Source organism: Euprymna scolopes, chromosome 37 (genome assembly GCF_053919585.1).
Source record: "Euprymna scolopes isolate OS-2025 chromosome 37, ASM5391958v1, whole genome shotgun sequence".
Classification (NCBI taxonomy): Eukaryota; Metazoa; Mollusca; class Cephalopoda; order Sepiida; family Sepiolidae; genus Euprymna; species Euprymna scolopes.
The window spans coordinates 37,351,914-37,364,832 of NC_136518.1; positions in this window are offsets into that span (position 1 = coordinate 37,351,914).

Here is a 12,919-nt window from a genome sequence, read left to right on the forward strand (position 1 = left end):
ATGCAGAGAGAAGAGACGCACGGGCATAATATTTTATGCTTTTTGGCCCTTTTGTAATTTTATCTACGAAAACAGAAGAAAGTATTATTTTGTTTTTTGCAAGCACTAAACTTACTCCACCCGAAAGACAGGAGGCGAGGCGTGGGAGCCTTGCCCCCTCTAAAACTGTACAGGACAAAAATTCATACTTAGCAGGGAAAACCACTTCAATACTTGCCTAGACCCTAGTAGCTGGAGACAAGAGTAAATCCCCAGATGAAATTATAGTCGACACATTAGATGTACACCGTTAAATGATGGCATCATTAATTAACAGAGATAGATTGAAAAAATCCAACAGAGTGCATGATGTCACAACACGACAATATCATCTATTAAAACTATAATCTGCAAAAATATCATCTATTAAAATATTATCTATTAAATTATCATCTATTAAAAATATCATTTATAAAAATATCATCTATTAAAATATCATCTATTAAAAATATCATCTATTAAAATATAATCTATTAAAATATCATCTATTAAAAGTATCATTTATAAAAATATCATCTATGAAAAATATCATCTATTAAAAATATCATCTATTAAAATATCATCTATTAAAATATCATCTATTAAAATATCATCTATTAAAATATCTATAAAAATATTATCTATTAAAAATATAATCTATTAAAAATATAATCTATAAAATATTATCTATTAATATATCCTCTATAAAAATATTATCTATTAAAAATATCATCTATTAAAACATCATCTACTAAAATATTATCTATTAAAATATCATCTATTAAAAATTTCATCTATTAAAAATATCATCTATTAAAAATATCATATATAAAAATATCATCTATAAAAATGTCATCTATTAAAATATCATATATAAAATACCATCTATTAAAAATATCATTTATTAAAATATCATCTATTAAAATATCATCTATTAAAATATCGTCTATTAAAAGATAATCTATTAAAATATCATATATAAAAATATCATCTATAAAATATCGTCTATTAAAATATCATCTATAAAAATATCATCTATTAAAAATATCATCTATAAAAATATCATCTATTAAAATATCATCTATAAAATATAATCTATTAAAACATCATCTATTATAAATATCATATATAAAAATATCATCTACTAAAAATATCATCTATTAAGATATCATCTGTTAAAAATATAATCTATTAAATATCATCTATTAAAAATATCATCTATAAAAATATCATCTATTAAAATATCATCTATTAAAAATATCATATATGAAAGTATCATCTATAAAAATATCATCTATTAAAAATATCATATATAAAATATCATCTATTAAAAATATCATATATAAAATATCATCTATTAAAAATATCATCTATTAAAATATCATCTATTAAAATATCACCTATTTTAAGTATCATATGTATAAATATCATCTATAAAATATCATTTATTAAAATATCATTTATAAAATATCATCTATTAAAAATACCATCTATAAAATATCATCTATTAAAAATATCTCATATAAAAATATCATATATAAAAATATCATATATAAAATATCATCTATTAAAAATATCATCTATAAAAATATCATCTATTAAAATATCACCTATTTAAATTATCATATGTATAAATATCATCTATAAAATGTCATTTATTAAAATATCATTTATAAAATATCATCTATAAAAATATCATCTATTAAAAATATCATCTATAAAAATATCATCTATAAAAATATCATCTATTAAAAATATCTATTAAAAATATCATCTATTAAAAATATTATCTATAAAAATATCATCTATTAAAAATATTATCTATAAAAATATCATCTATTAAAAATATTATCTATAAAAATATCATCTATTAAAAATATAGGTTTACTTCATAAGATCGCTAGCTATGGTATAGCTGGAAAAGTCTTCTCAATTATTAAATCATTTCTTTCTGATAGGTTTATAAGAGTAGTAGTTGAGGGGCAAAAATCAGAAGCTCACAGTATTAATGCCGGTGTCCCTCAGGGATCCATCCTGGGCCCAACTCTTTTCCTGATCTACATTAATGATCTTCCAAATCATATCCTTACATCATTTGTAGACATTTATGCTGACGACACTACCATTTATGGTAGCACATCTAAGACAGTAAACGAGCATGTTCTCTCCAATTCTCTCTCCTTGTACGTAGTACAATGGGGAAAGGAGTGGCTGGTTACTTTTAATGCATCTAAAACCAAGCTTCTCTCTTTACATCATCAACATTCTAATCCACATTTGTCATCAATTGAAATGAATGGCTCTCGTCTTCAGGAGGCCTCAAGTTTTGACAAGCTTCTGGGCTTGACCATTACTCCTGATCTTAAATGGAACACGTATATCAAATCTGTTGCCAAGGCCGCTGGAAAAATGGTGGGATCTTTCTATCGATCCAGTAGATATCTCACTGCTGATGCTATTCTCTATCTATATAAGAGCCAGGTACGTCCAAGGATGGAATACTGTTGCCACATCTGGGCAGGAGCTGCTAGAAAGGACTTGTCCTGCCTTGATAGAGTTCAAAATAGACTTCGTAGCCTCGTAGGAGATGTCCTTTTCTCCTCCTTGCAACCTCTATCTCACAGAAGAGATGTTGCGAGTTTGTCTCTAATGTATCGTTATTTTCATGGAAAGTGTTCAACTGAGCTTCAATCTATGGTCCCCCCTCGCCAAACTTTCACAAGAAACACTCGTCTAGCTGTAAACACTATCAATAATTTCCCCCACTCTTTATCTGTGCCTAAACCTAAACGTAGATTCCATGAACAAAGCTTCTTTCTTAGAACTGCACGCCTGTGGAATTGTCTTCCGTTTTCCTGCTTTCCGGCTGACTACAATATGGTTTTGTTCAAGTCTAAAGTAAATAAGTTCTTGATGAGCCGTTCCATATAAGTTATTAAATTTACCAAATTTTCATTACTAATGATTACTATATTGACCAACTTCTACTGTACACTCTTTAACCCTTATCCTTGAGTGGCCTCTGGGCCTTGATAATGTGGTGATGTCTTTGTAAAAAAAAAAAAATATCATCTATTAAAAATATTATCTATAAAAATATCATCTATTAAAAATATTATCTATTAAAAATATCATCTATTAAAAATATCTATAAAAATATCATCTATAAAAACAGATACAGGTGCAAAAGTACTAGTTCATGCCTGTTCGTCTTTACGACACGTGAGCCGAATATTTGTGCGTTACTAACGCTTGATATTTCTTCTTTATTCTCGCGCACAGTAGATCAGTCATTTTAGAGAGCCACTGATGAAGAAAAGTGAAAATGAATATCAATATCAGCTAACATCACTACATTAAATCATGTAAATAAATCCAAGCAGATATATTGACTAAACTTTGAATTTTTGAGATCTTGTATATTTCTAAAACTGTGTATCTTGCTTGTTTCAGTGTAAACAAGATAACAAAATTATTTCATATATTAAAAGATAAATGATGGCCGTTTTTTAACACAGAAATCACCTCTTATCAAGGCCCGGAGGCCATTCGAGGACAAGAATGAATGGGTATACATTAGCCAATGTGATTATAGCGTAGTAAGCATAAGTAGTGTTAATTTTGAAATTTGGATTACTTAGAGGGACTGTTCATCTAGAACTTGTTTACGTCCGACTTGAAGACAATCAGATTGTAGTCAGCTGGAAAGCAGACAATCGGAACAGACTTCCACAGGCGTGCAGTTCTAAGAAAGAAGATTTGTTCGTGGAATCTACATTTTTGGTTTTTAAAGAGTTTGGGAAATTATTGATAGTGGTTTTGGTAAGGCGAGTGTTTTTCATGAAAGTTTGGCGAGGGAGGACCATAGATTGAAGCTGAGCACTTGCCATGAAAATAAGGATAAAGCAGAGGCAGGCTCGCAACGTCTCTTTTGTGGGAAAGAGGTTGCAGGGGAGAGAAATAGGCATCTCTCACTAAGCTACGAAGTCTATTTTGAACTCTGCAAGGGTAGGATAAGCTGCTTCTAGCAGCTCCTGCCCAGATGTGGCAGCAGTACTCCATCATTGGTCGGCCCTGGCTTTTATATAGGTAGAGAATTCCACCGGGAGTGAGATATCTACTGGAGCAGGAGAAGGATCCCATCATTTTTCGTAACTAAGTGATAGCAACTTCCATTAAAAGAGAGAAAATGAGAGAAAAGTATAGTCAATAACGCCACAGAATCATTACGTCATCCATCGAAGTAGAGAATGAATGCTGGAAGTCTTTTATGGCATTTTATCTTCATAAGCCGTTGACTGAACAGTAATAAGTCGTTTTCAAAACTGTCTATGATGCTACTAAAAGTTGTATTTTCAGTGTTTATGATTTTATCCATGAAAACAGGTTGGGTATAACACTGCTCATTAGATGACGTAAGGTGACATTAATGTTCTGGACAGTACAATTTTGCTTCACTCAGAAATATAAAATCAGGATAGAAAACTACTTGCATTTGATTTAGACAACAACTAAGATCTCCTCGATTTTGATTTTCATCTTTATACTCTTTAAATTCTATACTGTTTTATAATTTTTTTTTTTTTTTTTATTCAATTTTCACCCCAAACAAGGCACAGTGCCACTTTGAAGCAGGGGGCTACTATTAGGGAATTAATTAGCGGGGTCATTATGAAGGGAGAAGAGTAGAAAGATGTTTGTTAACATTACACTTGAACTTCTGCATATCATTGCAGTTGGGAAAGCAGAATCCCGGAAGGGAGTTCCAAAGACCCGCAGTTCTGGGGAAGAAACTATTGGAGTAAAAGGCTTTCTTGCACCTAGGGATCTCCACTGTAAAGGGATGAGACTTAGTAGCTTGTCGGGTTTGTCGGGGGTAGTTACGTCGGGGAGGTACAAGTGTTTGCAGTTCGTCAGAGCATTCACCATTAAAGTATTTGTAGAACAGGCAGAGGGATGCAACATCTCGTCGATGGGACAGAGGTTGAAGCCCAGATGACAGTTCAGGACCTATCAGGTTTGCGACTCTTTTTTGAACCCTGTCCAGGAGCGAGAGACAAGCAGCAGATGCACCAGCCCAGATGTGACAACAGTACTCCATACATGGGCGAATGGTTGCCTTATAGAGGTATAGGATACTGGCAGGCGTAAGTAGTTTTCTAGCACGGTAGAGGGAGCCAACCTTCCTTGCAGCAGCCTTGGCAATGCTCTCAATGTATCTATTCCAGTTCATATTCCCTGTAAACGTTAGGCCGAGGAGTTTAAAAGAAGTACTTTCAGGCAATGTGTTCTTGGCCATTGCTATTGGTGGGAGAGAAGGTTTCTTGTAGTTATTGAAGGAAACAAGCTTAGTCTTAGCAGCATTGAATGAGACCAACCATTTTTGTCCCCATTCCACTACGGATTGGAGGTCATCCTCTAGTGTTTCTGCCATTTTCTTGGATATGTGTTCATTTGTTTTCCCCTCATATCTGTTATAGAGAGTGGTGTCATCGGCAAATCATAATTATATAACGAGTGGTGTCATCGGCATAATCATAATTATATAACGAGTTTAATCATAATTATAATTAAATTCATTACAAAATTATGATTATAAAACTAAAATATAAGGAGAGTAAGGATGAAAATAAAAAAAACAGTGGATCTTAGCTGCTGTCAAATATCTATGGATCAACTTTAATGCAAAGTTGACTTATTACAATGGTAGGTTTTATTGACCATTAAAACCTTGTAAAACATTCCAAAAAATAATATTCGATATACGTTCATAAATTAAAATCTAATATATATTTTTAAAAATTTGCATATATATATATATATATATATTTATATAACATCGAGATTTTCCATAGTTCACGTTTAAGCAAATATTAAAGAGGCTGGGATTATTAAACTGCACCCTCAAACATGTGGATATTAGTTATACTGCAGGCAAATCAAATAAACTTGGGACTTACTCACACAATGTACAAAAACAAGTTTACATGTACTATTGACCATGCAATTGCCTTTTGTACATAAATATATGGAAATTCATATATATTAACCGTCACATTATTTGGTTAAGTAAAATACGTAAAAGTAAAGTAAAGCAGGATAGAAAAATATAATTTGAATCTTATTCACTAGCATTTGATTTACTATTATTTTGATGGGTAAATCGACAATCCGTTCTTTCAAAATTAACAATATCAGAATATTATAATTTTATTAACTTACGCAAAGTTTAATGTTATGTAAAATGAAGACAATATTAGCTATACAATTGCTTAAAACATATAAAACTCATTGAACACCTGCCCTTGAACTGATATACACACAATACATATTGTTTATTTTTTCTTTGGAACGCTGTACGATTTTACAACACCCACAATAATGGTAATATTTGTAGTATACAAGGGAACTCAAAAAAATACTTTGTTGCATTAAAAATATGTAACATATTTAATACGTTCAAAAGATAAAGACGTTTTCACTTATGTCTACAATATTTATGCTCATATTTCGTACCATTCCGTTATTTTCAGAGTGATACAAATTTAACTGCTGATTTGCTATGCTAATATAGCCTCCTTGTACACACCTCTGAAATAACTGTGTTAATATACTTAAAAATGTGGTTCATATAGTAATATTTTATTAAAGTTTCACGTTAGCTTATTTCAAACGTTTCTTTTAGAACAGAAACAGCGTTAAAATAATATACCTTTCATACTCACCGTATCGTCGAGAATATATATTAAGAAATACATTTCTAAATCAAAGCAGTCAATAATATCATGTAAATCGCTACAATGTCTACATTTTCAAAATATAATTTTTCTCAAATTTTGAACAAAACGGCAATAAAAAGAATGTGTACATTTGTCTAAAAATAAAGATCACGCAAATGATGGTTGATCCATAATTATTGTGTTGTTTTTTATAACATAAATAAATCAGTAAAACGTCGGACACAATCTCATTTAAATTCTGATTTAAATTCCCATTTTAAATGAAAAGGGAGCAACTACATAATGTCGCAAGCATTTTAAAATAATAAAGAACCTAATCGTCAAAATTGATGTCTTCTGTCAACATTCTCATTGTCAAGGGTTTGTCTTATTCTAGGTTTGCGTGTGCTACTAAATATAGCTCAATATTAGACGAAAATAAAACCAACTTTTCCATCAAACATTTTTAAACTAACATATTTAAAAAAAGGTTCGTCTGAGGATGGTAGAATGTGAGGATTGATGCAATCTTTAAATTGTTAAGTTTACAAAAACATATGTTGTATAAAAACGTCCACATTTCGGAATTCATACAATTTTTTTGCATACATGTATGCAGCCCGTACATGTTAACATTTATAAAATTGATATAGCCGTATTTTCAAGTCTATCAATAAAAATTAATAATTGGTTTAATTGTTGAACATATCAGCATGTACATAGAGAAATATATATATATATATATATATTTATATTATATATATAAAAGTGTGTGTGTGTGTGTGTCTGTGTACATTTCCATACGCTCTGTCAATTTTAAGTCTACATACTCGAAATCTTATATACAGGGCACTAACATTTGGCAAAATCGACGTGATTGGATTTCGGCCAGAAATTTGGCGATTAAGGGGGTAAAAATTCAACGATTTGACTTTTGAGAACTCTACCAAACTCCTCAGACAATTTTTGGTCTAAACACTTGAAATTTTAGATATAGGTTCCTTAGAAATGGATTAAACTTAACTTAATTTGAGCCCAAACAATAAATGTTAAGGGGTCAACTCTTAAAAAAGTGACCATTTTTTGGTTCTTTTGCTCATCATACATCTCCAAACACCCGGGCAACGCCGGGCCGAAATGCTAGTGTATATATATATATATATATATATATATATATATATGACAAAAGACTATATTCCAAAGTTCATGAAGTTGACCATCTTATAATTAATTTCTTTAATTCAGTTGACATTTAGAATTCTTGACAGTATCTGTTTCCTACCGCAAAATCAATCACTTAATTATTATACCAATCAGTGACTCTTGTTTGCCTTTAATCATCAGGAGAAATAGCTAGGGTCAATCCGTCAAAATGAAATAAAGTGCGTTTTGACATGATTAAAATCCGAAAATTGGAAGAGAAGCTGTAAATACCTTATAATGCTTACATTACGCCATTTTGAATTTTAAAAATAAAGTCACTAAACCCATTATACTAACCTGTTTCATTTATTTAGGAATATTCTTCCAAAATGTTCTATTTACTAATTAATAACTTTATTAATTCTAATTTATGTATGCATACTATGAAAATAACATTAGAAAGTATAAACTATAAAACATATATGCATATATGAAACTAAACTAAACTTAAAAGAACGTCTTACAGTTTACGGTTATATTAAATTGTTTATTAATTTGATTTTGAAACCATACATAATTAAGTTCAGTTAATTGTTATAAACAAGTGTATTACTATTTCAATTATAATTCTTAGTATTAGTTAATTCGAAAATTATAAGTACGTTTTGTTGAGATTTATAATTACATTAAATACTATCAACCAAACATAATTATTGATTTAGAAAAAAACTCATACTAATTCATAGCTTAAAATATTGCATTAAGGTTTTTAAATTTGGATTTATAACATTATATAATCAATTCTTAATGCTGCAATATTTTAAGTTATAAATTTATGATATTTTACTAGAATATCTTGTCCTTTTCTTTTACAGTTAAACAACTTGTCCTTTTCTCTTCCATGTTTAAGCTTAACTATATCAGTTTTCATGGTCGCATTTTTCTATTATAATATATATATATATATATATATATATATATATATATATATATATATATATATATTCTTTTTGGAGTACAACATTTTGTAATGGCTGAATAAAACTAATTAACATAATGGATTTTCAAAAATTGAAAAAAATGAAAAAAGGACTAGTTAACCAGGTTTTTTTTCCGCTCAACAGAGCAAGCTCGAGGAAAATTAACGATCAAAAAAGGGTCATGCATTTGGCGGAGGGAGAAAAATTTAATCTCTATATAAATTCGTATTCCTGTCGGTTGTTTGTTTGTTCACATTTTGATTAATATATACAAAACGTGTCTTACTTTAATCATTCATTTATTTCTGTATATAGTATGCTTCTTGCAAAAATATAAAATTAAAAGATCACCTTATTTGCATTTGACATTTGAAAAATCGAGTTTACTAAATACTGGTATCTTAGTTAATGTTTTTAGCAAGATACTTTTTTAGGTATGCTATTTAAAATTGGTAGTTAATAAATAATGAACAACAATCATATTGATAATATTTAATTGAATTTATTTGGAATTATTATTTCTAACAACGACTTTAAAAAAAACTTTTTTTAGAGTTATTTGTTACTAGATGCTAAGCATAAAAACAAACGCCTACCAAATAAAATTATTCGGTAATTTCAATAACTTTCTAGCTGTGGAAATAATTTCTTGTAGATAGAAAAATGTTTGGCCTTAATTGTTTATTTTTTAAATATAAAAAAAAACACGAAAACACTGAAAAGATTTCATTTGTTTGTTTTGTTATTTTTTAAACAGCTATGAAGAAATCGACAAATTTTTACGATGTGACCCAGCGTCGTTTAACACCTAAAACAATTGAAGATCTACTGCAGCCGCCCTCTAAATTCAACAATATACATTTTTTTCTTTTTTTTATGTTAATCTCATCGATTACAAACTTAACTTTCTAATTATTATTTTTTTTTTCTTTGCAGCTGAATGCAATTTCCCAACTCATATATCACGGAACTTTCTGTACGCTCGGTATTCGCTTTGCGGGCACGCTTGCAGTACGTAGATACTGTAAGAAAAACTATTTCTTAAGCTAGAAAAATTTAACTGCTTTCGGAAGAAACTACTATCCAACTATGAACTTTAAAGCACTTAAAAGCAATGAAGGTTTACAGTAATATTGCTACACATAAAAAATAAAACAATTACAAAGAATCACAATGGGTAAAATTTGTTAATTGGTTAAGGGGATAAGGGGGATCATCTGATTCAAATTCACAAAGATGTTGCCCGGGATTGTTGTGGTTGCTCAGGAGATGGTGACGAACAGCGACTTGATAAGCCCCATTTCTATGAGGGAAAGTTTGTGAAGGGACGCACTAAACATGGAATTAACCTTTGACCTTGACTTTAAGCAAGGATGTTCACCATTTCTAGGTCGAGACTATTAGCATGTCAGGTATGGTCATGATCGATCCAGTGGTATGCGTTGTAGGAGAGAGTATATACATAAGTTATGAACTTGATTTTGATCGCGGATTTCGTTATGATCAGTCCAGTGGTGTGGGCTGTAGAAGAGTTGTACACACAGACACACAGAAACACACACACGCTACTACTTTATATATGTAGAAGATATGTGTATATATATATATATATATATATATATATATATAAATCTGGAAACTTATTGAAGGCGCCTCGCATATATATATATATATATATATATATATATATATATATATATATATATATACGAGGCGCCTTCAACAAGTTTCCAGATTTTTTTTCGTGTATGTACATTTATTGATAGTATGTGGTGTCCGCCCTTTCAAATACAAAAACCGTATCACTGCTCGACATTTATCAGGCTCAATTTCACACCTGACTCTAATCAAACGCCTGTAAAACAGAAACCACAATTAGTTCAGAGCTGTTATTTGCCACATAACCCGTAGCGATATAAATAATTGCACAGGCAAAATTTCAGCTTGATCAGACAACTAGAAGTAAGTCAGGGGCATTACTTATTGCACGCCCCTCGTATATTCGAAAATTCATAATACTTTGTCTATTAGTAAAGGATGTTACGATTGCATAATATGTATATATATATATATATATATATATATATATATATATATATATATATAAGCAAAAGTGCCCGTCGTTGACTAGGTTCAAAAACAGCCTACAGAAAATGGGCTCTGATTTATGAAAGTATGATAGGTTATGAAAAGGAAGAGTTGTGAAGAGATAGCTTCGAATTTGTGGGTATCACAACCAAAGCAAAATATGATGAAAGTACAAATAAAATAGATAAACCCATAATTTATTATACCATACCTGTTCACACTGAAACACCTATCAAAATATTCTGTGGATCTATATTAAAAAGCCTTTTTAAACTTTGTGACATATTTCCATTCTATGGAGGTCAGGCGCGAACGAACACCTCATAATTTTATTATACCATATTTCTTCAAACTGAAAACTAATTATCAAAGTATACTGACGCAGATAGATATGAAAAGTCTTTATTAAAGTTTGTGCATATTTCCATTCTATGAAGGCCAGGCGCGAACACAGAGCCCACAATTTTATTATACCATCCCTATTTAAGTTAAAAAAAGTATTCTTATGTACATCTATATCAAAAACACTTGTAAACTTTTTTTTTTTAATTTTAATCTTTTTTATTTCCATAATTTGTGGACCAGGCGCGAACGCAGACCTCACAATTTTAATGAACCACAATTCTGCCAGATCAAACATATCCATTCGTGTGTCTCGATACATCTTCTATCATTATATGTAATCAATTTTTTTTAAATAGTCAACCATAGAGGAGCCTATTCGTGACCAGACACACATACATAGACATTTAGCTTTATATATATATATATATATATATATATATATATATATATATATATATATATATATATATATATATATATGCTTTACGCATACGGAACATTAAAGAAAATATAGAAAGAGCAAATGAATATATTGACATCATATTCTTATGAGATGTTATATTCGAATACGGCAATTTACATTCAGAGTATCTAATTATAACCTGTCTCTGAATAGTGTGCTTTGTTTGTTCATAGGTTGACCCGGAGTCTTCAGTATCCTTACAAAAAAAAAATATTCACAGAAAATATCGATATTTTCTTTAAAACAAAACTGCCGGAAGATGCGTTGTAGGGCTCATTTGTAAGCAATGTTTGATTAATCAATATCTGATGACTACAATTGAAAGAAATCGTATTGTTATCGTTACTGATGCATTTGTCATTCTTTGAAGGTCATTCTAACAATTGTTCATCCATATTTATGAGTTGCACCTCGGGTCTTAGTAAGAAGCGCTGTCTGTCGTTGATCCAAAGTAACATGCGTGAATAAGCAAACCGTCTGTTCCCCTGTATTAAAATCGTATTCAGTTTCTAGCATGAACAATCGAATAATCCACGGCCGTGGATTATGTGGATCGTTTATGTGGAAAGTGTCTAGGGATTCCCGAGTCCATAGTAAATAACCTAAATTAGTATTTTCTGATTATTAGAGACTCAATTCTAAGTAAAAGCGATATTAATTATTTTTAAAAATGTATATCTCTACGTAATCATCGGAAGTGAAATTCAATGGATTTATTCCTGAGGATTAAAAAGTGTCTAGTCTTAAATTCTGTATAAATTAAAGATATCGATATAAAGATTTCCAATCACCACAAGATAGACAAAAACAACATTAGAGGTTATACTTACTAAATAGTTTTGAGAATAATATTCAATGTCACAATTGAAACCATAATGAACCAAATAGTAAACAATTTTCAGACGCAGAATGTGTTGTTTGTCGCATCTTATTTTACGCCGTCTATTATTTTAATTAAAATTCTTTCTCGTTGTATGCCTGCCATGTACAAGTTTCACAACACAAAGAAGTGTGCTGGCTTGACACATGAATATTTGAATTAGTTCGTATGCCAGGCCCTACTCTATCTTTGTGTTGTTTTAGTTTAATATGCTTATTTCATTTTATTATACTATGTATCTTTATAAAATCCATTGGTTTGTCACTCATGGCTAATTTTGAAA